Source organism: Glandiceps talaboti, chromosome 18, assembly GCF_964340395.1.
Source record: "Glandiceps talaboti chromosome 18, keGlaTala1.1, whole genome shotgun sequence".
In the NCBI taxonomy this organism is placed as follows: Eukaryota; Metazoa; Hemichordata; class Enteropneusta; family Spengelidae; genus Glandiceps; species Glandiceps talaboti.
The window spans coordinates 1,429,860-1,450,751 of NC_135566.1; the positions used below are offsets into that span (position 1 = coordinate 1,429,860).

The 20,892-nt window shown below is 33.5% G+C and overlaps 1 protein-coding gene across 1 annotated transcript in view; it reads left to right on the top strand.

The window, feature by feature from the left end:
• LOC144449172 (syntaxin-like) overlaps positions 1-20,892 on the top strand; it is a 99,106-nt gene that overhangs the window by 77,582 nt on the left and 632 nt on the right. The gene's annotated exons all lie outside the window — the stretch shown is intronic.

Consider the following 20,892-nt stretch of genomic DNA (forward strand, 5'->3'; position numbering starts at 1 on the left):
ACACACCTGACTCTAAAATAGTTCTTAATACAGATTTGGTACACATTTTAGGTCATCAGAGAGAAAAAATACGTGTCGAACAGCAACATATATGTATATTACTATTTGACGATTTCTCAAGTTTCAAAAATGTGAAGATTTACGAGTCAGATATTTATATCTTCAGAGCTGTTATACGTTAAAGAATGTTCTATAACTTGTAACTCGGAAGACACGCTCACAAAATAGTACACGGTCCAGACAAAAATTGTGTCAATAGACACTGTAAATTTCATTACAACGACTGACACCTTTCAAGTATTTCAATGGTGTAATGTGAATACAAATTACAATTGTCAAGACAGCTTTAGGAAGGGAATTCTACAAAACTAACACCACCATAAAATCAACCTACACTACAGTTACAGGTTTGATTACCCAGCAATGTGTGTATCTAACAAGTCTAGGATGTTGCGTACAGTGTTGTCAATACAGGTCAAAGATTAAACGCGTAAATGCATTAATTTCAGTTGCCCTCAGGTGTCTAATAAAGCCACACATTCCACGACCTATCAAAGGTTCCTAAATTGTTGTTTCATGACCACTCGGCGAACAATTGTCTTCCTGGCTATTGAAGGTTATTTTTTTAACTGACATTTTGTTTTCACTATAAATGTACATTAAGTAGTCAACTGTTCAATGTTTTAGTCACCTAATGCAGATGTGGAACAATGTAATCAGAAAGATCAAGCAAGTCTGTCTGGTTCTCGGCACATTATGGGGCTATTTACAGCCAGGTAGGGGTCTTTCTGACATAAAGGAGAGTTAAGACTGACGATTAGTAGACACACACTGCCCACTGTGTTCATTAATGCCTTTTTAGCTAATCCCTTATCCCATTTTAAAACTACCAAACAAAAAGAAAAAGACTTCGATACTGTTAGGGTTAGTTAGGGTCAGTGCAGGCAAGACATGTGCCTCATTGCTAATATCCAGTTGTCCCTTTAGTTTCTTGCCATGATTCTCGACAAGGTAGATTGGTAGATTGTGCAATTTACTGCCAAATGACAACTAATTTCACTGTAGGGTCTATGACTCAATGCAACATTTAAACTGAATATGTAAAAAGAATTATCATGAAGTTAGTTACAGCCAGTTCAGTTCTGTGGGTACATTTCATTTTTATTGTTGATACCTAGCTACAGAGGTAACCCAATACTCCAATACACTTGGCTCCTGTTTTTTTAGAAATACACTGATACAACCACAAAGGTGCATTGTTGAGTTGAATTACTTGTACCAAATTGTTTTACAATTTAGACTTAAGTAGTTACAACCCATGAATACAGAAAGTGTTGACCAAAGTAAAAAGGAAGCAGATTTTAGAAAAGTCGCTAAATTTAAGCTATATAGAAATGCTTTTAAAACGCCTTAAGTTCTAAAATGAACCTTTAAACTCATAATGTACAGGATATAGTAATGTTTTAAGAGCTATTTCAGTGTTTTGGTTGATCAAATCAAAGTTATGGTTAAGAGCTTTACATTAATATTTGGACATGTGATTCACCAGAATGTGATTTTTATATTATATAGGAATGTTTGATTCACCAGAGTGTGATTTTTTTATTTTTTTTTATAAGCTTGCGTATACCTCTGAGGAACTTTACCAGACCTTTCCATAAAATCATGATTGATATTATCATGAATTGATATTGTGTAAAATTGCATACCTGTATCAGTTTAAATTACTCACATTAATGTAGTCATATTGAAAAGTGTTAAAACAAATTACAATGAAACATTTCTCATAGTTCCGACCACAACTCAAAGTGTCAACATTTTAAAAGTTGCAACCAACAACAGCATTGTTCACACAAATGAATGATTGATGTCTATTGATGTCATCTGATGTGTTATTTGTTATAAATTCATGAGAGTGGAGAAGAACCTACAAAACCTGGGGGTGGGGGGCAAAGGACAGCCACTTCTCTAGATATAACACCCTCACACCCTCAATCGTGTATATGTGTACACTATAGAAAGAAAGAAATAGTTTTCTAAGTGTTATGGGTCAGGTTTACACCCAGTGGTAAACATCTAATCATTATGTAATGTCTACAGGACTTCATTCCTCTTTTATCATCTTACCTGTCTTCAATATTGTCTGGGCAAGTAATTTTTGGATATAATTTACAGAATTTTCAGAACAAATATGATAATATTACTGAGCCTCAACTCTTTTCACATTGAGCATATGAAATAGTAGGAACCTCTTGCCCATGTATTTATAATAATGAATTGATAGTGTCTTCAAGAACCCAAGAATGTCACGTTGTGAATATTTATGTCACGTTGTGAATATTTTAATAGCTAATCTAACAGTGTGTTGTTCTTTTAATGCCCTCATTATAGAGTAGTGGTTCATACTTTACATTTCATGTCTTCTTAAACAATAGAATTAATTAACATATTTCCAAGGATTCATCTTAGTTTTCTGGGGAGAACATCGTACATTTGGGTTGTTTTGTTTTGTTCATCATAGATGTGACAACTTATTATAAAGAAGCTAGTAAATAGGAAAACATCGTAGGTTATACTTCATTGCCCAAACAGAAACAACTACAAACAACAAAAGGAAGAACTACTGTGACAACAGTGGGCTGATTATAGAGCTTCTTTGCCAAATTGGCAATGGGGTACAGATAGTACACATAGCCTTACCAACACAATGGTTGTTAAAAACAAGATTACAGGATTGTACATGTTATTTGACATACACCATTCTTTTGTAGAAAAATGGTAATCAGTCATTAGTGTGAATTAATCTGGTAGGACTAAAGTTATTTGTAAGTCAACTTTAATTAAATGGTACATTGTGTAACAAAAATAACTATTACAAGGATTAGTATACTAATGCTGTATCCTGCAGCTGTTCTGCTACCTTGTCATATTTTACAAAACAATGTTCAGAATATTTTAAGTGAACTGAGACCAAAAACTTGAAAGGAATTGACCATGAGATATTGTAAGAATGTTGTCATTGAGAAGAATTTCATATTCAAACACATGTTTGTGTAATCTGTGCTATCTTATTCAGACTATGGATTCTGCCAATGTAATAGTAACTTGACATGTTGATTGTCTATTCTTGTTGCCTATACATACCCCTTCAGACACCCAATTTAGTACTATTAAATTGTATTATTTTGAAAAGCCATGTTGATTACTGGTAGATTAGGATAATTACACCTTGGTTTTCCTTTGACAACAGACTTCATTTGTTCCTCCTAAATTTAAGAAAATTCAAGGTGCATAGTCTATAACTTTATAGTCCTGATGGTACTATTAAAATATCTTTATTTTTTCCAAGTACAATATACTGAAACATGTACATGTGCTAAGGACTGGGAAACCCAATGACAGAAATGGGGAAATGTGGTACCTCTGGCATTACTAGTGGGAAATCAGGTAGATTTTACCTACATAACTGCTCTAACAAAAAATACTTGTGTCATGTATTGCAATTTGTAGAGCACTCACCAGGTTTTTTTCTTTTCTTTTTTTTCTTTTCTTTTTTTTTTTTTTTTTTTTTTTGGGGGGGGGGTTTGTGTTTGTTTGTTTGTGTGTGTGTGTGTGTGTGTGTGTGTGTGTGTGTGTGTGTGTGTGTGTGTGTGTGTGTGTGTGTGATACGATAAATTGATATAAAAAATCCTTATTACAATAACTCTTACCAAGCCTATAGTACTTGATGTCAGGCAGTGTCAGTACTGATTAACTCTTAATAAGCCAAAGTGTAATAGTATGTATTTATTATTTTGTACACTGACATTAGTGGAATGTTGGACCACAGTGTCAAACTGTGTCACATATTATATCACTACAGCATCAGTAAAATGATTGGTAGTGCACATACACTGTACTTTGGTTAGTCTCATTGTCGGGGATTGCATGAAAGTTAACACACCTACCTTTTGGAAGTTGTCCTGTAGAACTGTCACTTGTTGTGTGAAAAACAACAAGTCAAGGAAACAAGTAGCTTTATAATACATGTAATTGACACATTCTCATTCCTTAGAACTGTTTCTTCACAATGTTGAACGTCACATGTTCATTCATTATTATAAATTTTAGCCAAGATCTACTGGTGATGAAAACCATTCAGCTTTCTCATTATTATAGGATAGATTTTTAAGATGATTTAAGACTACCGAGACCATAATGAGACAGACTTGAACAAAAGTAGTAATGTAGCTTTTTGTTGGTATGAAGGGTTGTTGACTGATGTCTTAGAAAAAATCATTTCTTTATTTTTAAATAGGACCAGTAGTAGATACACTAGGTACAAAATATTTATACATTGATATCAAGTAGAATAATGAGGTCTGTGTGTTATTAACAAAGCATTGTACATATTGTAATCAGTGATTAGATGATAAGAAATAATGATAAGATTTTTAGATCAATCTTTGAGCCGGATATATAGGGTGTACATGCCCTGCTTGTTCCTCATTTCTGGTCAATATTTGAATACTTCATGACAAACTTCTAACTTCTAGGAATTGTGTTAGCTATTAGTTCATGCAAGTTCATCATAGCCTATACTCAGAGTTTTGTTAGGAAAGGCTGTTAGCTCTAATACCCAATTTTAGCTACATGTAGTTCTTAATTTCATTCTCATTTTGTAAAAGGAAGGCTGAGTGCAGCTCTCATACCTATTTTTAGCTAGTTCTTAATTTCATTCCCATTTTGTAAAAGGAAGGATGCACTCAGCTTTGGTTCCTGCGTTGACGTTGTCGTTCTGTCCCTTGACATTTATCCAAAACTGAACAAAGTTGTAAACTAAAGAGAAGGACTAAAACATGGAAAGCAGCACTGAGCACGTGTACACTTGTTGCCATGGTTGCAGACATAGTTATTCTAGCCTTATACACAATGCTTTTCTAATTCAATAATGCCGATTCATATTATTGTGTGCCTAGTGGACACAGCACCACTATAAATGTTTTTGATGTGTACCGTGACATTTATTATGTCGTGACTACAAACACATGTACATGAATTTTGTATAGTATAGGTCTTACAAGGTCATTCCTGCCCACCTTCCTGCCTGCAATGTAGTTCTAATTTATAGTGCTATCAATGGACTACTGGTGGTATGTACTCAATACATTCAATACACTTCAAATCACATCATAATAAAGTGACCATGAATGGCCATTATATTGCATTATCAAACTGTGTGAGACTGTTCAATAGTTATGTGTGTAGCATTTTCACAAAGCTACTTTAACCTGGATTTAAACACAATGGTAGGAAAAAGTTTGTAAAATTCCTGAGTTTAGACTAATTAGTAAAGAGCCTCAACAAACTATGAAGTCATTTGTGTTTTGTAAACATTTGAACTTGTCCAATAACTTAGATCTATTTATCACTCGTATTTTCCTTTGCTGGACAAAGAAAAATATTGAGGAAGAACATTTGATTATAATAAAGGTTGTGGGATGCACACACACACACATCTGATAGGAAATTTATTTTAAAATTACATGGCACATATTGTGAACTGATAGTCTTTGGCTTACTACTCCATTAATAATGTATTTCACTATTTTAAGAAATGTAGATACATGTAATATAAAACATAAAACTAGTATTTGATACATGTAATAAAGTATTGGCAGTGATAACATGACAAATTAGTAATTTGGTTGCTGTAATTATCAGATTTAGGCATCAGTAGCTTGTTTACCAAGTGATATGAGAGATAAAGAGTACCACTGGCGTTGTAAACAGGCTGCTATCAGAGATAAACAGAGTACCACTGGCGCTGCTGTAAACAGGCTAGTATGAGAGATAAACAGAGTACCACTGGTGCTGTAAACAGTCAGGCTAGTAATAATATGAGAGATAAACGGAATATTAAACAGGCTACTTTCTGGTCAAAATGTTTGTAAACTTGCTGTACACCACAAGACACAAGATGATATTAATCAATTAGTTTATCATATTCTTTTATTTATGTACCTATAAAATTGGCCTCATGTATTTTACTGTAATGTTCTTTAATATCTTTATTATACTTATGTACACAAATGAAATTGTCAATTTTCTATAGGTTGTAGTAAAATTATGTATTTTATCTTATCTTATACTATATTATATTATATTATAATGTATAATATAATATAATATAATATATAATATAATATAATATGATATGATATATGATATGATATGATATGATATGATATGATATATGATATGGTACAATATAATATAATATAATATAAAATATTACATAACTTTACTACAACCTATAGAAAATTGACAATTTCATTACAAATGACCAATATTCCCCTAAAGTTTTAAGCTAAGAAATGTATACTTTTGACCTCCATATATCATACTAATGTCCAGGCATTCTCATTTAGAGACAACTCTACTCTGAATTTATACAGAATTCTTATTCAAATATCAAACATAATTGCACAACAAACACGTTATTTTTAGGTTCTGTAGCTCTGGGGGCATTGTTACGAAATCAGTTAGTAGTAAGTGGTACTGAAAGAGCGTACTTCATATAATTGCATAAAACCTTTCATATATAGTTTAAATATTTAAGTAAACATAATATTTGTTCACAAATACGGCAAATTACTTTTAATTTTACATGTAGGAAAATACACAATAATGAGTTCTAATTCAATTGTAAAATACACATTGTGTACAAAGAAGTAAATATGTGCATGTTTGGTTGTTTGTTCAAATTCGCAAAGTAGTAATTTAAATTCTTGTACTATGCCCCGTGGAGCCCACAACATAGAAATTTAATATCAATAAAAGTAGATGATGTCCAATGTATTTTTTAAAATAGTTCGTAGTTCTGAACATCCTTTGGGACTGATGACAAAATCAGAAATTTATGAATGTGTGATTGACAGATGTACACCTTTTTAGTCCAGATACAAATTGATTCAGTTGGTGATGTGAAACAATTCCCTACCTAAAATAACATGGACCATTAGAGTTGGACCTTTTAACTAAAGCTATGCTATAGAGTAGCTGGAAGGCAGAATACCAGAAAACCTGTGATGTGTGTAGAATAGGTAATCAGTGCATCAACTGGGTATTGTTTATGTCTTTTTATTTCTACTGTGATACTGCCATCATTTTTACTGTATTTTAAAATCAAAACACCTTTTTATTTTGTGACGAACTGTATTCATAAAAATATTACAAGAAATAAAATTGACTCACTAGAAAACAGAATTTTTGTATTTGTATAATGATTTATTCTCTTGTGTGTAATCATCAAACTTCAGTGTGATTTGAGTACCGAAACTTTATGTATGTCAATGTCAAAAAACTTTATTATTGATATAATATTTGTATGATATAAATGACAAAAAAAACCCGATTTTGATGAATTTTACAGTGATGATATCTCAGTTGTCTTAATGTTCAGAATGATAACTTAGTATGTGATTTGCATACTGTATCTTATAGCAGTGGGTATACTCAAAAGCCATGATCAAGATTTTGTGTCGGTTGCTATAGGCATAGGTTATTCTGTATGCATGTTAGGATGTGAAGGGAAATGAAATGGACTTGATATAGGCAAATCTATGTGAGGGGAAATGGACTTGGTATAGGCCAGTCTATGTGAAGGGAAGGGACTTGGTATAGGCCAGTCTATGTAAGGGAAGGGACTTGGCATAGGCCAGTCTATCCGAAGGAAAGGGACTTCTCTTCGTATAGGCCAGTCTAGGTGAGGGGAAAAGGATTTGGTATAGGCCAGTCTGTAAGGGGGAAGGAACTTGGTATACGCCAGTCTGTACAAAGGGAAGGAACTTGGTAGAGGCCAGTCTGTACGAAGGGAAGGAACTTGGTATAGGCCAGTCTAGGTGAGGGGAAAGGGACTTGGAATAGGGCAGTCAGTAAGGAGGAATTGACTTGGTATAGGCCAGTCTATGTGAAGGGAAATGGACTTAGTATAGGCTAGTCTGTACGAATGGAAGGAACTTGGTATAGGCCAGTCTGTAAGGAGGAACGGACTTGGTATAGGCCAGTCTATGTGATGGGAAATTGACTTGGAATAGGGCAGTGTGTAAGAAGGAATGGACTTGGTATATGCCAGTCTGTACGAAGGGAAGGAACTCAATGGTATAGGCCAGTCTATGTGATGGGAAATTGACTTGGAATAGGGCAGTCAGTATGAGGGGTTAATTGTAGAAGTCAGACACCTTTTAAGTCATGTCATCATAGCAGTCATTGAAGCAAACAGGATAGGTATACATTAGCCAGGTTAACCTAGTTAATTCCACAAGGTTGATGGCACAAAGAAATCAGTTGTTATATCCTTATTGCATGAATAGTCCTGTTGGCAATATTCGATTAGTTTCCTTACACACACAACTCATACAATTTATGCAGTGCCACTTGTCAGAATGAAAGCAATTTTCCCTTTCAGTCTCAGGTAGGAATGGTTGCATCAGCTCCCTCCCACAGGCTATTTGGCTTTCAAATAGATTTATACTCTAGTGTTAAGTGTGTCTTTGATTTCAGATGAGAGCTTTCATACAAGAAATGTGCATGAAAATTTATACAACAGTAGATTGTATTCCTTTCGGCATACTTAAAATTATGATTGATCGTTTCAGTTGGCTTCTGGATTTCTATTATTCATTCAATTTGAGGGAGAGATATGGTGTGAATTGGTTGTAAATGATGTTATTTTGTGATGAAAGTACATTTGTCACAACATGTCCTGATGTAGGCCATGAAAGAACATGTCTGAAGGCTTTGACACATCTAGAGAGAAAACCTCCAAGGTAAAAGAGAAGTCCTTAAAGCAATATGGGTAATAATGGTCACTGAAACACACATGGTTAATACTACAAATCTTACTTTCTTTTTAGTTCATTTCTTGACAGGCTATTGTGTTGATGAAGCTGAAGGTCAAGCTATTCACTGATGAATCACATTCACAGAATACAAAAACTATACATCTGATGTTAACACAGTGATTCACATTTAGACAGTAGTCTTTGTCATGCAGTGATTCACTGTAAGTTGTACCATTATGTGTAATCATTGTAACTAAGACTGTGTTGTCTTGTTTATCCCCTATATCATTACAACAGTTTAGTCATGCACTCATAACTGAATACAATCAAAGACTTTCAAAGCTGCCCTCTGTAGCTAGTTTTAACTGAACTATCCCAGGTACAAACATAAACAGCTGTGAACCTATATGTTCCTTATAAACTAAAATATGATTGTTATGATTAATAAAACATTTGACTATAGAAAATGAATTTAAAAATGACAGTATACATGCCAGAACATATTGGTTCACATTGACTATCTCTACCAACACTGATATTTGGTACAACCTGGAATATAAAGTAAGGTGATAAATAATATTGATTTTGAACTTGAAGTCTTAACTTAATTAAGGTGAATCATATAAAATATGTTGTGAAATTATACACCCTTCTCAATTCTAGCAGTGTACAGTTGTACCTGTCCCCATAGCAACAGGTTTGTTGTATTCAACAATATCAACAACAAGTTCATTGGATATCACCAATGTAATCTATGCTGTAAAGTTCATACACATAACATAAGTAGAACGTACAGGCTTCAACTGTAAGGTTTTTGTAAAGCAATGAAATGGTTGTTAATTAAGTTAATTAGCGTGCCTTCTTTACATTCATTTGTGAGTTAAATTGAAAAGGAGTACGGACAAATACAAGCATTTCATACAAATGTCCCCAAATGATCAAATCAAACTATTTTGATAATGCTATTAGTATAGTGTCAAGTCCTTCCAAAACAAATATATCTATTTCAATTCTATTGTCTTTGACCTTATTTGCTTGATGTTTGACCTTATTTTCTTGCTGTGTATTTAAGATAAAATATTTAACCTTGACTTTTGAATTGTGTCAGTCAGAACTGAAGTATCTCAAATTTGTTAGCTAGTACATAATATTGAATTTTGAGATATTTTTTCTCAGATCATGACCAGTGATTTTTTTCATTGAGTTCAGAACAAAATGGTAAAGAAGTGGTCTCCATGTTTTTAACCAGAGTTTTAGCTTTGCAATACCGGGTATCTGAAACTAACAAATTCTTCTAATGTTATGTTATGTTATGTTTATTTATTAAAGTGTCATGTGTGGACTTACCCATAGCCACACCCAGCCCCTAGGGCTTACAAGACACTAAAGTAATACAAATCTTTAACTTATGAATAAGTAAGCGTACATATTTAAACATTGTACATAAATTCCTTTCTCTTACAAAAAGCATCGCTAACAAAATTTGCTAGGTCAAATGGCATGTTTGTCATTAAAAATTCTAGGTTTTCGACAACGTCTCTTGTGTCAAAGTGAGGAGATATTTCCCTAGCTTTTGAAAACAGAAACTCTCGAAATTCATGATAAAGTCCACAGTGAAAAAGGAAATGTATCTCATCTTCAACTGCGTCTTTGCAGAAATCACAAAGTCTTTCCTCCCTGTCTAGATTAGAAATATTGAATTTTGAGATATTTGTTCTCAGATCATAACCAGTGATTTTTTTCGTTGAGTTCAGAACAAAATGGTTAAGAAGTGGTCTCCATTTTCTTAACCAAAGTTTTTGTTTTGCAGTAACGGGTATCTGAAACTAACAAATTCTTCTTTGTATCTGGTTTAATTTTGAATGTTGGCATAGATAGCGTAAATACAGGTCTAGTGTTATTATTCTAGTGGGGGGGGGGGGGGGGTGTTCTAGCCTATACTACATTTGTATAGTGCCCCCTCCCCAGGCACTATATGGGGGGGGGCACTCTTTCTTATCCTATTCAGATTCTTAACATAATAAATAACTATATGGAACTCTGTGGGTATTTTTTGGTCAAGGTCAAAGTATGTATTTACTTGCTGTAGTACTAGTAGACAGTTTTATGATCCATGTAACAGTCACATGTACAGGTGTTTTACATGGTTTTAGTCTGGAATCTGTGCTTCAATAGAGAAACAAATTATCCATTCCAGTGAATTCCAGAATTTTGTGGTTTGATATACTGACCATACTGATGGTCATAGACATAATATATTGGTGCTTTTCATTTGGAAATTCCCAAACCAGTGTACAACTTGATATATGGATATTTTGACAAGATTTAACAAATACATCAGGTAAATAATGTGACTATTTGTCGACAAATATCAGGAAATGATCATGCATTTAATGTGGATTCCAAATTTTCATGTTTTGGTACTTAAATGTTCAACTTTGGAATGACTTTATATATATATATATGTTTTGACCAGGGTGTCCACTCGACTGGTGATAAATATGTATAAAACACCTGTGTAACACTTAGCAACTGTAATGTTATATGGAAACACCCCCTCAGGCAAAAGTGTCATTGTGACATTTGGTTCAACTCTGATGCAAGTTTTTACAATAACATAAAACACAAGATTCAGGTATACTCACCTGTTCTAAATTAAATACATCATGCAAATGTACTCTTGCAAAATACCTCATAATATCACACTCGACTGAAAACATTTCATATTTAACTTTAACATGTGGTAAACATTTTCAGCGCAGTTTTCTATCATTCTAATTTGTTGATTTCTTTCATCAGTGATCAATACATGTACATGTTTGAAAAATTTCTTTTCTATGATATTGAAATTATGGTATGTTCAGTGCTGGCAATGTACTTGTACTATGTGTACCATTGTCTTTTGTGATCATGTAAAATTTTGAGTTATGATCAGTTTGTGCTACAGTATCTTTTGCATCATTCTTACTAGGTGATATTTGTATTTATGAACTACTAGAACTAACTACATTCAATCAATCTAACACATTTGCACTAGAGTATCTTAAAACAGTCTGTCATATGTAATTGTATGTACATGTACGGTATGAGGAAGAAAATCACAATTTGTCATTTGCTTTGATCTGTTTAATATTGCATACCGGTACATGTCAGTTCTTCTGTTTCACAAATTAACGCATTTTATAATGTCCCCAAGTCTAGTCTAGGTAACAGACATATCATACATTTAAAATTATATGGTAGGTAAGGAGGTATAACTGATATCAAATTATCACAATTATGTCTGTATTTACTATGACCAATGCTTAAAGTATTCAGGAAAATATATGGTATCCTAATTTTAGTCACAAATTCATGTGCTATCTTGACATGTTCAACCATGAATGGCATGTGCCAAGCATGTTCAAATAGAAGTATTCACCTTTGACCTCATGTAAGTCTTGGTATTAATACAGACATGTACATGTACAATGTATAGTCATGTACATTAATTTACTGAAGTCCTGCACAACTGTCCTCTATCTATATACCTAACAAACTATACATATAGAAACAATTGAAATGATATGAGAACAAGTTAAACACCATTCTTGTGGAGTCAGGATGGTTGAAATGTTAGAATGGATGTATTGGAATCTAGTTGCAGGTTTAATTAAGATTTGAAGTTGAACCATGATTGACTTTGTGGCCCAGTCAATCCATCTGTATAATTAGTTGCTTGGTAGGATAGAGGTTGCTGTGTGAATGTTTTATGCATTTAGAGCTACAATGAAGCTCCCTAGGGAGTTGAGGATATATATAAAAGGTCGCTGTGCTGTTATAGGTCCATGCCAAAGATAACCATTGTAAGTTTTGGAACTAAAGACATTTTGAACTCAGAATAAAGTACTATATCATGACAAAAACTAACAATACATAACTAAACTGACATTATTTTTTAATTAAGTGATAGAAAGAAATAATACTTTTTATTTTAAAAAAACAACTAAAACAGATAGACATACAGTTAAAAGCAACGCACCAGGTGATCGTAAAAGAAAGATTTGAAAGACGAAAAACTGTGTTACATAAATTTGTAATTGGACTAGACTATTCATGATTGATATTTTTCACAGAAACTGCAAAATTACTTCTAGAATGTATGCAAAGCAGAGTTGTCATTGAATTGTAAATACATGTACATGTATTTTTGATGTGAGATTAAATAATTAGTTTTTAAACCCTTAATATTATGTTGTATTTACTTTAGTAGTTTGTGTCCCCACTTCTCTTAACTTCGAAATGTTTTGGCCACCCGATTACAAAAACAACCAACCCTCTACAGAAAGGCCACCTCTCTATAGTGGCCACATTTTGTTAGTCCCTTGGCTGACCACTATACACAGGTTTGACTGTATATAGTCAAACTCAGTGTTCATAGTTTGAAATATTCAAATTTTCAAGATAAAAAAGCTTGGGTCACTTGAATTATTGAGTCATTGTTAAGTAGTTCCTTTCATGATCTGTTTCATTTCAATATTAAATCATGATCACCTGCCTAATAAAATGTGACCTAAAAATATAGCTCTTGTGTTTCCAGCCTTCAGCTTTCACTCTGAGCTTCAAAGGGAAGTCTATTTGCCGCACTAATAAAGTAAATGGATTGTACTACATACATCATCTAGTAGATGTCAAATACCTCTTTGAAATATGAAATTATAAAGTATGATTTATATCTAATATGTTAGATTAATTTAGGTTTTCTTAAAGGTATGATGGTATTGAGTGTAGGCAATTAAAAGGTTTGAAAACGTCTCACAAAAAAGTAATAATGTTATAATCAACTATAAATTTTATCTTTTGTGTTTATATACTGTACCCAATATTGTATTGTTCATCTATGATAATGAAGCAAATATTCAATTAACCATCTGACAGGCCACAGTGGCAATATTATGTTGCTATGTTGTCACTGTACCATGCACTTTCTTTTGAATCATTTCCATTGTGTCTGAGAATACTCGCCTTGAAAAAGTCCTCTTCAGGTGTAAAACTTGTGTGAAATTCCAGCCATTTTTATACTGTATTGCTGCATACTGTAGCCTGAAACTGGATAAGGAGCATTTTTAGTGACACTAAAGGCTTGGATTCTTGGCTTTATGTATCTTGGGGAAAAGCAAAAACAAACAACTTCCAGACAAATTAAAAGTTTAACCAGTATTCGTAACTTGTAATTAGGAAATTAGGTGTACATGTATTCCAAGCACTAGAAAACTGATAGTTTCAAAATATTGAAATTTCTCTAAGAAAGTCTACTACACTACATTACACTGCACTACACTACACTACACTACACTACACTACACTACACTACACTACATTGCACTACACTGCACTGCACTGCACTTCACTACACTACACACCACTACACTATGCTACATTACACTACACTACACTACACACCACAACACCACACTATGTTACATTACACTACACTACACTACACTACACTACACTACACTACACTACACTACACTACACTACACTACACTACACTGCACTACACACCACTACACTACACTATACCACACTACGCTACATATTACACTAGACTGCACTGCACTGCATTGCACTACACTAGACGACAGGATTACAAGATTTTTAAAATATCAAAACCCACTAATACTTTGCTACAAGGACAAAATAGATATTTTGAAATAGTATCTCAAGTATGAACATTTTGTGTGAGAAAAAAGTCTGTCTTTTACTATTTACCTTACCAACAGTACACTCTCAATGCTCAGTAACTGGGATGTTGTCTTGTTAAGTTTACAAAACAATAACGTGAATAAGTATTTTTGAACACTTCGTGACACACAAGAACAAACATTACCAGTGTTGGTGTAGTCAATGGCTTAGTCATGCTTCTGAACATTACCAACACTTGTCTGTGAAGTGGTATATGACCTAAAACTCCTACTGGTCACACCAAGAAAAGCAGGTATTTGTATAGAGCATTCCATTGGTAAAACTACCATACTAGAATAGTAGTACACTCCCTCACACAGTTTACTGCCAGGCACTCACCTCCAAATTGTAATACCATTAAAGTCTAGTATACTTTTCCTGTATGTTCTCTTTCTATGTTTTTATGTTGGACATTCCCGTTCTCCCTTGTATTGTGTAATTTATCAGATAGGGTGTTTCTATCATAATGGATCACTCTAATGTACACGGAATTTCACAACTTATATCCTGGTTGAGTGACCTTGATAATGGAGATGACCAGTCACCCTATCTCACTCTGATTACCAGTAATATCTCTGCACTTCTTGAAAATTAGTTGATATCACCTCAGAAGATGCATTATACTGTACATACTATTGTTAACTTGTTTTAGTAAATGAACTACCTGAAGTATTATGTGTGGTTTGTCTGTCATATAGAGGTATGCCAAAAGACAATATGTCATTATCATGACTGTATTCTATCAGTCTGTCAGAGTAGGAGTATTCACAAACATTCCCTAGTGTCTTGTTTTGTGACAAAAATTGATCTTTTACTGAGAAATTCTCTCGTAAATCTACAGAATAATTATACTTGTTTGTACACTTAGTATTGCATCACTAAATCATATCAACCAAACTGTGGAGGAGTAAATATTGTGATAAAGCATAGATCTGGTACAAAGGTTGGTAAAAATCAATAAAAGATCTTGAGGCACTCTATACAAATGAACCCTGGACCAAGGAGAAGTCAATTCAAAGGTATTGTTTGACAAACTAATCGCTAGATAAACAGTCCATAGCAGTGGGGATTTAAACCCTGCCACAGCTAGCCATTTGATAAATACTTTTTTTATTGATCTCTGTCTGCAATCCATGGCAATATCGGCTACATGTACCTTTGGGGCATATTCAGAACTGTAAATCATAGAATTAATAGATCTGAGAAAGAACTAAATGTTGAATTGTGAAAAAAAGTCTTGAAATTAAGATATGTTTATACAGAAAATTCTTCACATTGTTGATTGTCATATGTTGGAAAATTGTAATGGGAAACTTATTGATTTGTTATTCTAACTGATATTGTGTGTCAAAATAAATATTTGCTGTAAAGAACATAACACTGAATAATATATAAAACAATCTAATTACTTCATATTTTGGACAGTTGACAGATCTTGGAAAATGTAAAGAGATTTATTTGTTATTCTAACTGATATGGTATGATATTGTCATTAACAAGTATCTGTATTTGAATAGGCCAATTAATGTTTGGGGTGGGGAAGGGTGGAGGGGGTGTTTGGGTGGGAAAGGGTGAAGGGGGTGTTGGGGTGGAGAAGGGTGGAGGGGTGTTTTTCTGTATTTTGCTTTGATTTTGTATCTTCTATCCTGAAATGTGTATTTTCTCAAAAAATGTTAAATTACTGGTTGTTTCAAGTTAAAATCACAACAACAAAAATGTTTTGTTAGATAGGAAGTATGTATGTCATAGAAGGCCTAGAGTAAGTTGTGTAAGTATCACTTGCCCTTCTGATGAATAATTTGTAGGTAGCTAATCAAATGTTAACACAGCATCGATTTAAATGTGTAATGAAATATAGATGTTATGGTAACCAAGTAAAACACGTGTTTCTAAAGTACAAGAAGAGTAGAAAACATTATTAAAATTAACTGTTGAATTGAAATAGGAATTTTATTTTAAAAAGTTTTTGATTTTGAACATATTTAAAATACTTCACAACATGTATATGTCCTTAAAAATTTGTTTTTCAAAACTTAGATTAAAACTTACAAGACATAGTTGAGTTCATAGAATATAAATTAGTATTGTTCATAGTTGTAAACTTATAGATTTCCTTTCAAATGGAGATGAAAGTAATGTGTAAAACTTATTTGAAGAATTCTGTAAGGATATACATTGTACAATACTACAACCAGGACTGATTTAGACATAGCTGTGAAATGTCAGAGGTGAGGTGATAGTGGTATTGAATTGTGTTTGTTTGTGAAACCTGAATCGTCAACAAAGGTAGTGGTAACTTTATGAACATAATAATACATTAGAGTTGACAAGTAGTGGCTGTATTCATTGGATAGTTGGGTGTATATTGAGACAACTTAATGCAAGGCAATACGCATAATCCTGTGCTAGTATAATAGTTGCCAAGAGCAACATGTACCCTATTCCCTTTGTACAGTGGCTAGGTATTGTATTACGTCATGGCCTCTTATCCCGGGCACACACACACAGACATACAACTAGTGTTGACACAACCTCAGCTGTGAAAGATGATCCCTCTCAAAAAGGACATCTCTCATTTGATCTCAGACTGTCAACAAGTATGGACAGTAGCAGGAACTCAAAAGTTGTGTTTTTTGACGAAAATATGCCTTCAAGACCACCGCCGTTCGGGGCACCGCTAAGGACAGGAAAAAGTAAGGATTACTAATTGTTTGCAATGACTCAGACATTGTCATTGATTGTTGTTGTAGTCCCATCAAAGCATAGATAAAGACAGTTTGGATAGTGCACATATATAGTGACAAGAGGGGTACTAAAATGACGCTTGTAGCATATAAACACAATGACTGTGTTTATGAGTGGATAGCTGTATAGCATCATTATAGGTTGGAGTCATCAAATTCATCCTTTGTATTGTGATCAGGTATTTGAAGAAGAAAGAAATCAGTAAACCATGTCTCCGACAAAGGAACAAAAGTCTATGTTTAAAGGACACCAAGTTTTTTTCCACAGTTTGTGTAGTGAGTTTGTGAATTTGAAAATGAAGAACATATACAAGGTTTTATAAAATTCTTGTACTATTTCTCAAGAATGAAAACTAACTTGCATGATTCACTGAGACTTAACGAAATTATCAAATGTTAAACTCTGTCACCTAGCTATGCAACTCAGTGCTTTTCAGATTTCGGTGTTGATGTTTAGTATAAAGCTGTATCCTATTTCAGATTGAAACATGTCAGAGTGATTGAATTATCAGCAAACTTGAACAGAAAAGAAAGTTTTACACTCTCAGTGTTTGGTGATCTTTTAGTACACCGACTCTATAGTTTGTTGTTCAAATCAGTTCTTCATTAGTAGAATTTAGAATCTAGAGTGTCTAATTGTGTGAGTTACTAAAAATCTTTTTTTTAAAAACATGGAAGAGTTGCATTGGTCATGTTTTAGAAGGTGCCGTTATATAAAAAGAATTGTGACATGTCATAATACCAAAGCACTGATAGAGAGAAGAAATTACCATGTAAAATGATGCAGACAATTGTGTATTTACTGTACTAGGTGTGACTGTAGACCCTAGAGAGAGTTGAGGGTAAATGATGTGACCTGTCATTTCTTACACTGAGTTCTAAGCAGCGTTTCAGATCACTGTATGTATTTCATGTGGTTGATGTAATAACCAGCTGACCTCAATGTCATGAGTGCCATTTCTTACAAGTTAGTTTACAAGTATATGTTGTTTAGATATAAGAGAAATGATGAAGTTGTTCAGGTTTGCAGTTTAGCTGCATATGGGTTTCATTTTAGTTCACTTTTTGTTCAAGATTCTAACTTGTAATCTTAAGACAAAACACTGTTAATGTTCTCTACCTAGTATATAATTGAAATTTAGTGAAAACACTTGGTGAAAACTTCTCCTTTGTGAAATAAGACAAGAAAGATAATTGTTAAAAAGTGTTTGTCTGTGTGCTGAGCTCCTCCAGTCAATTCACTGCATTGTTCCAGAATTTGGATGTGTCACAAGTTCCTTTTAACATTACATATTACATACTAACTGACAAATTGATAAAATATCAGATGAAAAAAATATCAAAATAATTTTGAAAAATTGCTGAAAACAGAGAAAATGTCTCAAGATGGGCAGGGGAAGATTGTACTATGATAAATACAATAATAACCCTGGATTCAAGTTTAACTTCTACACTTAGTCAGATTCAGTCAAGAGAACTGTTTCAGGTACAATTTTCTTTTGATTTCCATTGGTCTAACAGACTACCACCTTATAAATTTGGTAGTCTAGATACGATGAATACTACTGCTAATTTGTTAGTGTAGATACAATGTTTAATAGTCTATGTGTCCTGGACATCTGCTAATTTATTAGTCTAGATACAATGTTTAGTAGTCTATGTGTCCTGGATTACTGCTAATTTGTTAGTCTAGATACAATGTTTAGTAGTCTGTGTCCTGGACTACTGCTAATTTTGTAGTCTAGATACAACGTTTAGTAGTCTATGTGTCCTGGACTACTGCTAATTTGGTAGTCTAGATACAATGTTTAGTAGTCTATGTGTCCTGGACTACTGCTAATTTGGTAGTCTAGATACAATGTTTAGTAGTCTATGTGTCCTGGACTACTGCTAATTTTGTAGTCTAGATACAATGTTTAGTAGTCTATGTGTCCTGGACTACTGCTAAATTGGTAGTCTAGATACAATGTTTAGTAGTCTATGTGTCCTGGACTACTGCTAATTTGGTAGTCTAGATACAATGTTTAGTAGTATATGTGTCCTGGACTACTGCTAATTTGGTAGTCTATATACAATGTTTAGTAGTCTATGTGTCCTGGACTACTGCTAATTTTGTAGTCTAGATACAATGTTTAGTAGTCTACGTGTCCTGTACTACTGCTAATTTGGTAGTCTAGATACAATGTTTAGTAGTCTATGTGTCCTGGACTACTGCTAATTTGGTAATCTAGATACAATGTTTAGTAGTCCATGTCCTGGACTACTATTTGGTAGTCCAGATACAATGTTTAGTAGTCTGTATGTTCTGGACTACTGCTAATTTGGTAGTCTAGATACAATGTTCAATAGTCTCTGTGCTCTTGACTACTAGCCCTGTACTCTGTGTGGTGATAGATCTATTAAAGGTACATGTCATTTTATACATAGCACAACCTGAACATTGAAGTAACCACCTGTTGATTGTCTTTATTGTTATCAAGTCTATTTCAATAGGCATTGGTTTATGTTATAAAAGGTGGATTACTTGGTGTGGAGGCATATGGTTGTTTTCAGTGTATTCAACATAGAAAGCCGTATTAGTATCTAACCAACAGCACTATTCCATGTTGGCCTCAATTCATAATGACAATGACATTTTCAGTGTTGACCAATGTATTCAAACTGTAAAGGCATATTAGTGGTAGCTACTTGTATTTAAAAAATACCTATGACTGTCTTATATTGGAATACTCAAGGCTAAACAAGTTGATTTTTCAGTGACACACATGTATCTGTAGTATTAGTAATCCAGTACAAGAATGTCTTGTATTTCTGACTTGTTTTGTACAAGTACATGTATGTGGACTTTCCCAAAGAAACATAATGTCATGTAGCTTTACGTACAAAGTCATATAACATCATCAAATAATAAAACTGAGCAAAGGTGTGTTTTCTGTGATAAACTATGATTTAAATATGGAAGTTGATATATCTTATCCAAATCTCCTTTGCAGTTATTTCTTAATAATGCAAAGCACCGATAATGATACTGATAGTAGCAAGGATAATATTTATTGCCATTCTGCCATTTTAAAAAGTACATTAGGAAAATGTTGTGATGTCGCTTAAAAACAAATGTCATTCATTGTAGTCTGGTAATGCTTACAGTCAAACTTTCGCTATATTTTTCCTTTATTATGAATTTTTTTGTCCAACTTCATGTGTCACCAGAATTGCCAAACCTTCAACAAAACCACAGCTCTTAGTAACCATTTAACCATAGTTATAGACTTTTGTGTAGGGTGTGTGAGTTAACTTACCAACCCACCATTTTAAAGGTCTTATGTTAAGAAACAAACTAGCCATAAGCAGAAGTCAAACCAGGGTATTACATCAATCATAAATAAAGTTGTGACTTTGTTGTTGAAAGTCAGCACTAGGAAAGTAAGACTTGCTGTAGGTAGGATCCAATACATAGGATTATAGTCTTAAAGTCAATTGAAGAGATTACAATCCCATAGATCCTAACAATACAAGTATACCACATTACACATTGTGTATTCAATTACCCCTAGCTGTATTTACTACTGTCTTTAAGCCTAGCAAGTTGCAACTAT